This window comes from Bacillus rossius, chromosome 3 (genome assembly GCF_032445375.1).
Source record: "Bacillus rossius redtenbacheri isolate Brsri chromosome 3, Brsri_v3, whole genome shotgun sequence".
In the NCBI taxonomy this organism is placed as follows: domain Eukaryota; kingdom Metazoa; phylum Arthropoda; class Insecta; order Phasmatodea; family Bacillidae; genus Bacillus; species Bacillus rossius.
This window is the reverse complement of record NC_086332.1, coordinates 26,753,950-26,766,300: the sequence shown is the minus strand read 5'-3', so window position 1 is coordinate 26,766,300 and position 12,351 is coordinate 26,753,950.

Genomic DNA, 12,351 nt, shown 5'->3' with positions numbered 1-12,351 from the left:
TAGAAAACACAATGGATTACGTGAAGGAAAAAAATTGTAAAAAAAAAAAAAAAATTACAGCACGGACGAACACAATAGGAGGTTTGCCAACAACGAGACAGTTGCAACCATAACAGTAAATACGGAACAACTGCCACTCCGGACAATTCAGTGACGCACGTACGCACCCGAGTGATGAGTCTAGAGTCTAGATGATCTGGATTGCACAACGATGTCGGAGAGCATGACCACAGTAGGCTTCCTGTGGCAGGTAGCTGCGACACTTCTGAACCGACATCTGATCCGGTCATCAGTCACAGACAGGCTGATTGCGGACACAGGGAAACTGCTCGACCTGCCAGCGCGGCGACTGTGCTGGCGCAGCAGTTGCGGACCCCTATGTAGGCCCGCACAACACTAGGCGCGGCTAGTGCTCTGTTAAAAATCATGGACATTAATGGGAAAAGGAAAATAATGTTTTAATATCTCGTATCTTAATGTGCTGCTCACTGCCTATTTCAATTCATGTCATTCATATCAAGAAAACTTTCAAAGATTTTTATTTCCACGTTTAAATGATGTGATCACACAGGACATTAACCATTTATAAATTTTAACCCGAGTATAATAATTTATCAGGAAATAACATCAAAATATCGTAAGATAAAAACCATATTCGTTAAATTTAAGTTCCAGGTTGGGTTAAAAATGTTTAGAAGAGAAACATTTCCAAATTTTCCTGCGGGAGGGCCTCCGAAAAAGTAGGCCTAAATAGCCCTGGGCCCCGCGGATTCCAGGATATCGAAAACACGAGGCCCGAGGTGACGGAATGTCATCCACCACCTCCAGTTTTGAAATAAATTGTTATTTGACACAATTTTTTTAAATTATACTTCTTTAGGCACATTATGAAGAAATTGCGCGAGTGAATTTTTACGATGCGCGCGCAGTATGCAAAAAGTTATTGACAGGATAAAAAATTAAATACGTGCCTTTAAATAATATTCTTTAGTGAGATATTGAATACTTACTGGTCCATATAATAAAATAAAATATATTTTGTGAATATTAGTGACAGAAATTGTGTTTGTAAACTTTTTCAAGTGTATTTTAAAATGTTAAAATATAAATGAGGTTATGTTCAGTATGTATAATTAATTTTCATTACAAATTATTAATTATTGCACAATTATTATATAAATAATTAAATTATCATATTTGAATAAAAACTTGCCTTAATTATTGATTTATTATTTAATTAAAATTTATATCGATTATTTTACTAAATGAAATAATTAATTCATTTATGTGTTTATATTAATATTAAAGACTTAGTATTTATATTAATTTTTTTGTTTTTATCATTTATTAACTCTTTTTATAATATCAATCCAGTCTTGTATTATATTATTTATATTATTATTTGGATGAAAAAATAAAGTTATTTTTTATAACGCCAAGAAGTATGACTTCTAACGTGCGTACATAAGTACACGCACCCATTTTAGGTAGATTTAAAATAAATACTACCTTTTGTAATCCTTACCATGGTGCTACTTCCGGAAAATGTATATATAGTTTTTCGTTTCATGATCCATAGTCCCCAAAACTATCGTCAACTCAAAAGTATATATACTTATATACATATAAATTATGTGGACGCTATAACTGCCACAATTTTTCCCGAATTACATCCAAACTGATGCATAAAATCTAGTATTGGAAAATATCGGCCGAGTTCGTTAATGGATATTTTCCGACCAAAAGGGTTTAAATGGTCAATTTTTTTTTTTGAAAAACAGAAAAAAAAACCGTTGCAACTCCCATAATATGGTAAATATCACATCCGTTTGACGTATTATAATTCGTAGGAGTAATACCAAAATAGTTAAGTCTGAATAAATTTTAGATATGACCAACCATAACTTCAAGGGGTAGAATAAACAAGGGTTGGAGGACAAAAAAATATTAGCTCCATTCGTAGGCAAAACATCTAATTCGTACAGATTTTTTTGTTAATCTTATAATTTTTATCTAAAACTAATCTGAAACAATTTTTGATTTAACGAACCATTACTGCAAAGTATTGAAATAAGAAAATAAATTAAAGTTCCCCACCATTTACTCAATTGAATTAATGTTTAATTTTGTTTAATGTTTTAAATATTGTTAAAAACTTTTGTTTAAAGTAAATATTATGTAACAAACCATTACTGCAAGGGCAGAAAGACAAAAAGTCATTACTTTTTGTAACAATTATAACAAATCTGTTATAATTTATTGTAATATCCTAAATTTTATCTAAAACCTTTGGCTGAAACAATTATTAATGAAATTAAATTTTGTCGTAAAACAGGGGTTGAAATTTAAAAAAAAAACTTCCTTAGTATTAAATTCGTTGCAATTTATTTTTAAACATCTCAATATTATCTTAAACCTTTGTCTAAAAAAAATATTATTAGCTCAAGGGATGAAAAATGATTTAAGGAAAAAATAATTGCATAACTACCTTAGCCGGCACAATATCAATTTCGTTAAGACATTCAATGCTGGATGCATTGAGTTAACAACATTTAAAAAATTTTCGCTGCATGGAATATGAGAAAAAATTAAACTTTTTTTTTAATTTTGACGAACATGTAGGCTGTTATGTACATTAAGTTCTTATAATGTTCCAGGTGTTTATAGAAGTTCCCAAAACATTTCCAGAATAAATATGTCGTTCGAAATATTCCTACACCTTTAGGCTGTGCCTTTTTTTAAAAAAAAAAAGTATTATATGTTGCTAAAAAAAAGTATGGTTGAAATTAAAACATGATTTCGGCTGTGATTGGAGTCTGTTTTAAGCTGTTGAAATATTATAGTATAGTGAAATAAAAATTAATTAAACTTAACATAAATAATTCTGCTAGGGTGTGTGATATGATATGATATTTTTAATGCGCAGATTATGCCAGCAGTGTTGAAAAATTTGTAGCATTTTTTTTTTTTTTTTTTGTATTTTCTGTTTAATTTTTCTCTATAGTTTTTCGTTTCTAGAATGTTAATAAGCACACAGTGAGTATCCGAATCCACGAGCCACTTCCTCGCTCCCTCTGCCGCAAGCGGGGGCAAGGCCGTGGTCAGCGCAGCTTCCTCGCTCGGTGTGTGATCTGCTGGGAAGATGGTGCCTCTAGGTGTTGAGGACGGCCTCTAGCACCACCTTGCAGGCCACTCGCTAGAGGCCGGTGTGGCCCAGCTTGTTGATAGCCGGCGCTCTCCCGGTTCGCTGCCCCCCTGCGCATCGCCAGAAGGTTTGTTGCCTTGCAGCCCGCAGCTGGGATAGCTTCTTGGTTTGTCTGTGTTGCCGCGCAGGTCACTGTTCAAGGCGGCGGCCACTTGTGGGCAGGGGTGCAACAATAAGGGGGGAAGGGTATTTTGCCCCCCCCCCCCCTGAAACCTTGAAGTGGGGGCAAACGGGGGCAAAGGAAGTGCTGTGTAATAAATTTTTAGATAATAAAACTGCTTAAATAGCACCATTTTCCACCTTGAAATACAAATTTTCCCGGGGCAGGACCCCCGGACCCCCCGCTTCATTTGGGGGGATCGATGATTCTTTATAAAAAGGTATATTGCCCCCCCCCCCTTCCAATTGGAAATTTAGTTGTTGCGCCCCTGCATGTGGGGCAACAGTGATTCCTTCCTCAGCTGTTTGAGAGCCCGCCGCCTCGATGGCGCCACGACAGTCTCGCCAACCTCGCTCGGTCAGCAGCGGGTCGTTACCACAACGCCGAACGTACAATAACGCCGAATACCATAACGCCGAATGCCAAATTGACCGCAACGCCGACAGCTAGAAAACTACTATGTACCACAACGCCGAAAAATGTTAAATTTATCTTAACGCAGAAATACCACAACCTAACCTAACCTAGGCTAGTCTAACCTAGCCTAACCTAACCTAACCTTACCTAACCTAACCTTTGTGGCAGTCCTGCAATGACATTTTTCGACGTTAGTGTATTTCGGCGTTGTGGTACACAGCAGTTTTCTAGCTGTCGGCGTTGTAGTCAATTTGGCATTCGGCGTTATGGTTTTCGGCGTTATTGTACGTTCAGCGTTGTGGTATAACGACCCGTCAGCAGCCGGCAGAGAGTGTCGCTGCGAGGTCCCCTCGGCCGTGCGAGCTGGAGCGAGGAGCTCGTGCTGTGGCGTGTCTACTCTGCGACAAGTCCTGCACCTGGGCCATTTGCTTCCGCGGAGCCACACATATTTTTGAGGGGCTCGGAAGCTATTGAACAGTCATCCCCTGGAAAATTTTGAAAAATAAAACTATTTAAAACAACGTTTTTTAATCCAACCTTCGACTCTAATTTCGGGGAATTTTTTTGATATTTGTCTTAAGAAATTCTGACATTCTTTCGTAATGAATGAATTATACCTACTTGAGTTATTTTTATAAATGATAAAGATCAAATTCCGGTGAAGACGCGATTTTACATGAGCCAATAAAATTAATTAAGTGTATTGTAAGAAATCATTAAAACTTCAATTGAAATCTAAAATGTATTGACCGGCGCTTTGAATTGCATGCTAATTACTATTTTTCTCATAAATGTCCGATTTTTTCACATAAAACTAGTGGTTGTTTGTACCTTCTTATGTACGCGCGTTAGAAGTTATACTTACTTGGCGAATAAAAAACTTACTATAATTTTGCATGTAAAAATAATTAATATAAATAAAATAATATAACCACTGGATTGATATTATAAAAACGATTGGTTAAGTATAAATTGAATCAAATTAAAATTTTAAAATAAATACTTAGTATTCAATATTAATATAAACATGTGTAATTATTTAATTTAATAAAATAATCGAGTTAAAATTTAATTAGTAATGAAATTCAATAAATATGCAATATGTTTATTTTAATTTAATAATTTGAATTATTTATCAAATATTAATATAATAATGTATAATTTATAATGCAAATAAATTATACATACGTAAACTTATATAAATACTTTTGAAAATGACTATAAATACAAGTTATACCACTAATATTCACAACAAATATATGTATTTAATGGTATGGACCAGTATTCAATATCAACCACTTAAGTATGTGATTTAAAAGCAGATATATAAATTTATTTGTATGTAGCCTTTTTCCATCCCGTCAATTTATGTTGATGATGCGTGCACATCGTAAAAAATTCACTTTCATCATTTTTTCCATAACGCTCCTAAATAAGTACAACTTCAATAAAAATACAAAGTGCCAGCGCGGGGCTCTAGGGGTTTCCCGAATCGCACAGCTCTGGAGCGCCCCTGGCTGTGGTTCATGGAGAAACTGGTGTCAAGGCTGAAGATCTGAACCAGCTTTTTCTGGAAGTTCTTCTTGTTGGTCGGCTTGGGCATTACGAAGCGCCAGTGCGACGAATACGTGCTGCTTACCCGACCGCTGCTAGGGGCTCGACTGTGCCGCAGTTGGCAGGGGCTTGTATGTGCCGCGGCAAATCACAGACGAGCTCTCTCCTGATTGGCCGCGCAACCAGTTGTAGGGACCGAGAATGGGCGGGTGAGCCTTCAAGAAACGCCTTCATTGCTTTACTCGCAGTTACTTCTACAGTGGTTTTTAACACCGCTGAGGCATGTTTACACATTAGCTATAGTCTGTGCACTGCCTACATACTTAGATCACACTAGATTTTATTAAGCCCCAGCAATGTTCTTTAAAAAGACAATATATTATAATACTATTTTAACAAATGTAGAAATGATATTTTGAAGTTTAATGTAAAATATTGATCATTTTAATAGAGAGTTTAGTTTCTACAGTCATGTGTGTAAATTAGTGCATTATTGCATTATTTGATTGTGTCTTGCAAAGGATTGGTGGTTTGCAGTTTTTTTGTGAAGCAAATTCGTTTCTCTTCAAATTAAAGATAGCCATATTGTATTGATTGAAAACTTTTGTATTAAATCCTACGTATTTATTGCTGACAATAAATGCTTTTTCTTTGAATTTAATTGTTATAACTGCGTGTTCTTCCTACATGAGTGGAGTAGCACCGATGTCTCAGGCTTGTTTAGAAAGTTGTTTAGTTTCGCCCTTTTGGATGTTGTTTTTGTGCCTTGAAAATGCTCTGCCAGTTTCTCTAATGTACACGCATTCACACACTGAATAACACTGTTTTCAGATTGTGACATGTCTGTGGCTAATTTTACTTTCGTGATAATGTCTTTGATTGTGGAATTTAATTTGAAAACTTTTCTTAGTCCGTACTTGTCTCCCAATCTCTTACAGGAAATAATTCATAACCGGGAGAATAAATAAAGTTCCTCTTAGTTTATTGGACTTTTTTGTTGACTGATGTGGAATGGTTAGAATTAAAGGGGGTTTATTGGCGTGTGTGTAGGTTTCCTGTTCAATTTAGTAATAGTTTTGTAGTTTTCCTTGGAGATAAGAACACACAGGAAAGTAAGGCCCCCATCGGTTTCGATTTTAAATGTAAACTATACAGATGGTCTAAGTGAATTTAGGAAATTCGTTAACTCATTTAACTTCTTAGGTTCGTGTTGCCTGACAAGAAAAGTGTCGCCATCATAACAAAACCAGATTTATGTTGGGTGTTGGATTTGTTAATGCTATCTGCTTGAAATCTCTATTAAAATTTTGACCATGAAAATAGTACCAGAACGACACACTTGTGGTCAAAGCCTACTCACCAAGGCATCAGAACCTGAATCAGAAACACCTATCGTTATAAAAACTAAGCTGGTTAATGACAGCATCATGAAGCAAAGAACAAAAATACTTAACGCATCACTCATGGAACTTATTACTCTCGGTGTTAACACAACGGGATCTTTATTTTCTCATTTCATGACCAATATTGTCATAGAGAGTTTCGAGCAGGAAACATTGAAAATCTCTAAAACCCACCTAAAATCTGTCTTCGTTATGTTGACAGTTTTCTTGTCTGGCAAAACGGACACTCTAACCGATCAATAGTCCACCTTCTTTAAAAAGAACACAGGATAAATTTTTACTACACGCACTTCATGAACAGTACATTGGCGTTGGTGAAAGAACGAAAGTTATGTTCCGCTGGCCTAACTCCCCTAAAGACTATCTTGTATATATCAGAGCCTTCAAATATAGTTAATTCAACAGTTATGGAGCTAAGAATGGAGAGACGAAGCAATGCGGGCGAGCCTTCAATACACGCCTTCATTGCTTTATTCGCAGTTACTTCCATAATGGTTTAATGTTTATAATAATCGATAGTCTGAAGCACACTTGGAACTCTGGATTTTATTATGTCCTTGTAAGGTTTTTTCTTTTCAAAAAAGACAATACATTATGTAATAATATTACTATTTTTACCAATGTTGAAATAATATTTTGAAGAATAATATAAAGTATTTATTAGGATAATATAAAGTTTAGTTTCTCCAGTCATATGTACCTATACATTAGTGCATTATTTCATTACAAGTAAATGACCAGGGTGGACTGCTCACTCCCTCTTTTCTAAACTCATTTGCTACGTCACTGATATGGCTGTAAATAATGAATATTAGCAAATTTTAAACCGCGTTTTCATACTTAAATTCATAGTTGTAATTGACGTAACGATCGTAGCTAAGGCTTCGAAGAAGCAGTCACGTAGGTCTCCATCTGTCTTTCGAAGCTACCTGAAATACAGAAATGTTCCTTTCTTTCGACCTTACGGAGCAGGTTTCGTAAACATGCGGTTAGATTTAGTACAAGATGTTAGATTCGCGTGAAATGACGAGCATGTTCCAGCAGCAGGAGGGGAAGGTGGGGAAGGAGGGAAGGTGGCGTGCAAGGGGCACATCAGCAGGCAGCGGCGATGGGGCCCGGATTAGCGCTCGCCAGGTCCGACTGGCACGGCACGCCAGGTGTGAGCTCGCCCTTAGCGCCCCGAGGTTGGCACCGCCGCGCGCCCTCCCCCGCGACCGGAACCCCTTCACGTGTCTCCCGCGACGAACGGAGGTCGTGGATTCCGACAGCTGCTCTCGGTGCCACCACCCGCGTCCTTAACACCGCACTGCTGCGTGACGCCTTATAAAAAAAACAGTTCCGACAACCTTCCGGGGTGATTTATAGACAGACATTCGTCTTTGAGGATTATTTGTGTGTAGCACTATACTAGGATTGACAGATGAATTCATGCGAAGGTAAAAAAACATACCTAATAAAAGGAACACGGAAATATTAACTATTGCTAAAAGAAAAAATTGGTTGTCTGTAAAGTCGGTTTACGGACGATAGTTTAACTAACCTTTATTGCCGAAATTGTTGTTGTAATAAGCAATGAAAACCACGTTAACTTTTCACTTCACTTTTTAAACAGTCGACGAAACAGTTCACGTGTAGATGTAAGTTGTGTGCTGCCGCTGTCTTTCTTCTCCTCGGACGCATAGGCCAATCGAGTGGAAGAGAGATAGATGCGGCGCAAGCGTACAATGAGCGTAACGGGACACTTTTTCGTGCGTGCAGCCGGCGTTCATCGATTTATTAGACGTTGTCACGTCAAAAAATGAAAGAAGAAAATGGTGCGTTGCCCCCACGCGCGTTACAAGTGAAACTTCAGAGATAGAGGAAATGTAAATTTTTAACTACACAAATATTTAAAAGACGTGTGCGAGTGTGCGGGTAACTAAAGGCGCAAGAGCACGGGAGATTGTACAGGCATGCGAGTTGAAAAGAGTGTTTGCAGGTGTCAAAGCGCAGAAGTATGTGACCAGCAAGTAAGCGAGTGCTCTAGTATGCAAGTGTTCAGAACGCGAAAAAAGGTCGTCGAGCACTGCTACTGTGTTTTCGGCAAGTAACTGTACGAAAATTCGTCTTCATTGGAGCACACAATGGAGGTTAGCAACTGTAACAAATATGAAGATGAAAACCCTGCAAAGGGTCTTACATTTATCTCACTCTATTCTTTATACGTTATATCATTACCACTTCCTTTTTCTCCGTGGTCACGTGCTCCAATTCTGATTGTTGCACTTTTAGTTTTTCGTTACGCATTTACCCCGTCGGCTGTAAAGAAGTTAGGCTACGTTTCAAAAGACACGAGTTATCACAAAAAATACTCAGAATGAATCAAGTCAGAAGACAAAAAAAAAACAGAAAATGATGAACAAAAAACAAAGATAATAACATTGAAAACAATAAACTCTAGACTATACAACGAAGATTTCGCAGACGTACTCAGTAAAAATGCACTTTTATGTAAACTCTTTGTTGTAAGCATTCTTAGTTCTGTTTATTTTTTAATATAAATGTACAAAACTCAAATTAACAGTGTCAAAAGTAACAACCGCTCATAAATGCAACATGTTTCTCATTATATAACTCTTTTATAAACAGTAAAAAAAGTTTTTTCTTCTTCTTGGGTTCTCCACAGAAACTTTCAAATTCCTACTGAAAATCAGAAGTTGGTTCGTCGCCGATTTCGGGGAGCTTGTCGAAATTTTCAACTTAAAAAAACTGCACTAGTGAGCTGTATTAGTGTTTGTAAGCAAAAAATAAAATAAAATGTATGGGTCTTATCTTTGAAAGATTTGTGCAATGGGACTGCATGACTTGATGTAAGTTTTTGGACATACGTCATTGCAAAGAACTTTTTCTGTTGAAGAAAAAATAAAAAATAAAAATAATAAAAAATAAATAAATAAATAAAAATACCCAATGATTTTGTTTCGTTTCAACCGTTGTGATGAATTTTTTTGGGTTCAATATTTCTGTGTCGTCATTATTTGTGTGTGTGTGTGTGTGGGGGGGGGGGGGGGGGGGTTCGTTCTCTTAGTACATATTTCTTTGTTTTTCTTTGGCCCCCACCAAAGGATACAAGTTAAACAACACTATAGAAGTAACTCAGCATCATATTTTCACAGACATCCACACATAAACTTTATTTTAAAACAAGAGGTAGTGGGCGGCAATCCGCGGCCTGGAACTCTTCGCGGGCCCTTGGTTCGATGCTTTGTTCTGGCATACGGACCACGAGGCCCGCAACTGCTATGATGACAATACAGTTTGCGGCACACTGTGTCGCAGTGTTGTCTGATAAGCAAACAGTCTGAGCAGGTGCAGGAAGCTTTGTTCGCGGGTTCGCAGTGCGCTAAGTGGCACACATCACGCGCTTCCTTCCTGCCGAGGTCGGAGGGAGGGGTGGCCATGCCGTGTGCCCGTCATCGATCTGCCAGCGCGGATCAGTCACAGACGGCACCGAGGCTAGCGCTCTCTTAGAAATTACAGAACATTTATGGACTTTTCAAAGATTGTGATTTTAAATAACTGAATCTCCGTATTTCGACTTCTGAGTTTTAAGTTTAGTTCCAAACAAAGGCAAACACACACATTAAAAAAATAAGAGTGTCTTACTATGGACATAACCCATTTTTTAAAGCTTTGTTGACATACCAATAATATTCTTTTGGGTTCATAAAAAATAGAAAATTTATCGCAACTAAATTACTTTGGTTTGGAACGCTTCAATTGTGCTCCGTGCATACCGTAATTTCTCAGCTGTTATTTGTTTTCTGTGCTTTCTTCACTGTTAATAATGCTCACCTTTGTTTATGGGTAGTACGATTATTGACTTTAAACATGAATCCACGAAAATAATATTGGAAAACAAAAAAAAAGTTTTCAGAATCCTTAAAAAACACTTGTATTTCTTTTACAAGTGTTTTTACCTTAAAAAAAAGACTCGGAAGTCGAAATACAGACGTAGTTTTTACGAATAATCTGTTATATAAAATTACTAAGAACTCGTTTTTAATTAGGGTGAATTTTTCTTGAAAAGTTTGTAACCATTTCTAAAAGTGTTATGACGTCCAGATAAGTTCCCTTTTCTCTCTAGTTTTTTTTTCTCTCGAAATTACTCTCAGACAAAATCATTTCGTCTCTTATGATCTTGCTCAAGAGGAAATGTGAATCCGAGGAAAAATAGACAAACGACATATTGTTAGGAACCTAATTCTTACCTCGCAGTGATGCTGATTGTCCCTTATTTCAGCAGAGATTTTCGCTGGAGTCATCAAGCAGCCAGCATTCTCCAGTGACTGCCATGGGATCTGACTCAGGAGAAAATATGAGAACCGAAAGACGCCATATTATTCGCAACATTTTTTAGGCAATAACAATTTTGTATCGTTTAATATTAAAAGTTTTCATTCGTTAAGGGATAACCCATGTATTAAGATATTTTCAAAGGCAATGACATAGTGTTTATTGTCATTATTACAGTTATAGTAGGTACTTATAATCATTCCCAAAGATTAAATCAATACTAAACGCCAATTACTTAACATAATTTACTATTTGTAACTGACAGTTACTATAACATTCAGGCATTCCATTCAATTATATACTATGCACATAATTTATTTCTGTATTTTCCAAATTGATTCCTTTGGGAACCAGTTGCAAGAAATAGTTTGTAATACTAAAGGAACGTTTTTGTAAATTTGTACAAGATATGACATTGGTTATTTTTGTATGTATGAAATACGATTCTTACTGAAATTGGCCCATAAATTTAATATTTTAATTGATGTTTCATTCAAGCATTTTTTCAAACTATAGCAAAGATAATCTAATATTCATTAATTGGACATAATTTTGTTTTATTATGCTTATTAATGTGCGCAGTTAATACTGGAAAGCTGTTCAGGAAGCGGTTTACAAATAACTGTAATTATTGGAGGTATTGGGACAATACGCCCGGGTAAAAATACGAACCCAGTAATTACTGCAAACACTATTTCGTAGTGATCCCTACAGTTTATTCATGTAAATTTACAAATTAAGAAATATCTGTAATTTTACTAAATATTTATGTTCCATTTACAAAAAAAATAGTACAGTATGCTATAAAGAAGCCCAGTTTGGAAAAAAAATATTAAATGGCCTAAAAACCATTGATACCAAGATCACGTCTTTATTACCTACACGTACGCTGTTCGCTTCGAACAAAATGATCAGAGGGAAAGTAGACCTGGCTGTTGAAAACCAAGATAACATTCTGCGCCTTCGGAGCAGCATAGCACACGATCTAGTCGTTCTGTTTCAGTGTTCCCTTGGATGCACAATACCTGCACCCAAAGAGACACATCTGAAGTTTAATAACATGCCACCATAGAAAATTCTGAACATGTCATACGCTGTATGAATTATTTCGTATATAGGCCTATGTGTACCTAAAATGCATATTAGTAGTTTTACACTAGCTGAAGATATTTACCCAGCTCCACCACAGCATCGGAACTTCAGCAGACCATCGAATATACAAACGTGCCAACCAACCTCTCCTACGAGAAAATAACTCACCATACTTGCAAGGGTCT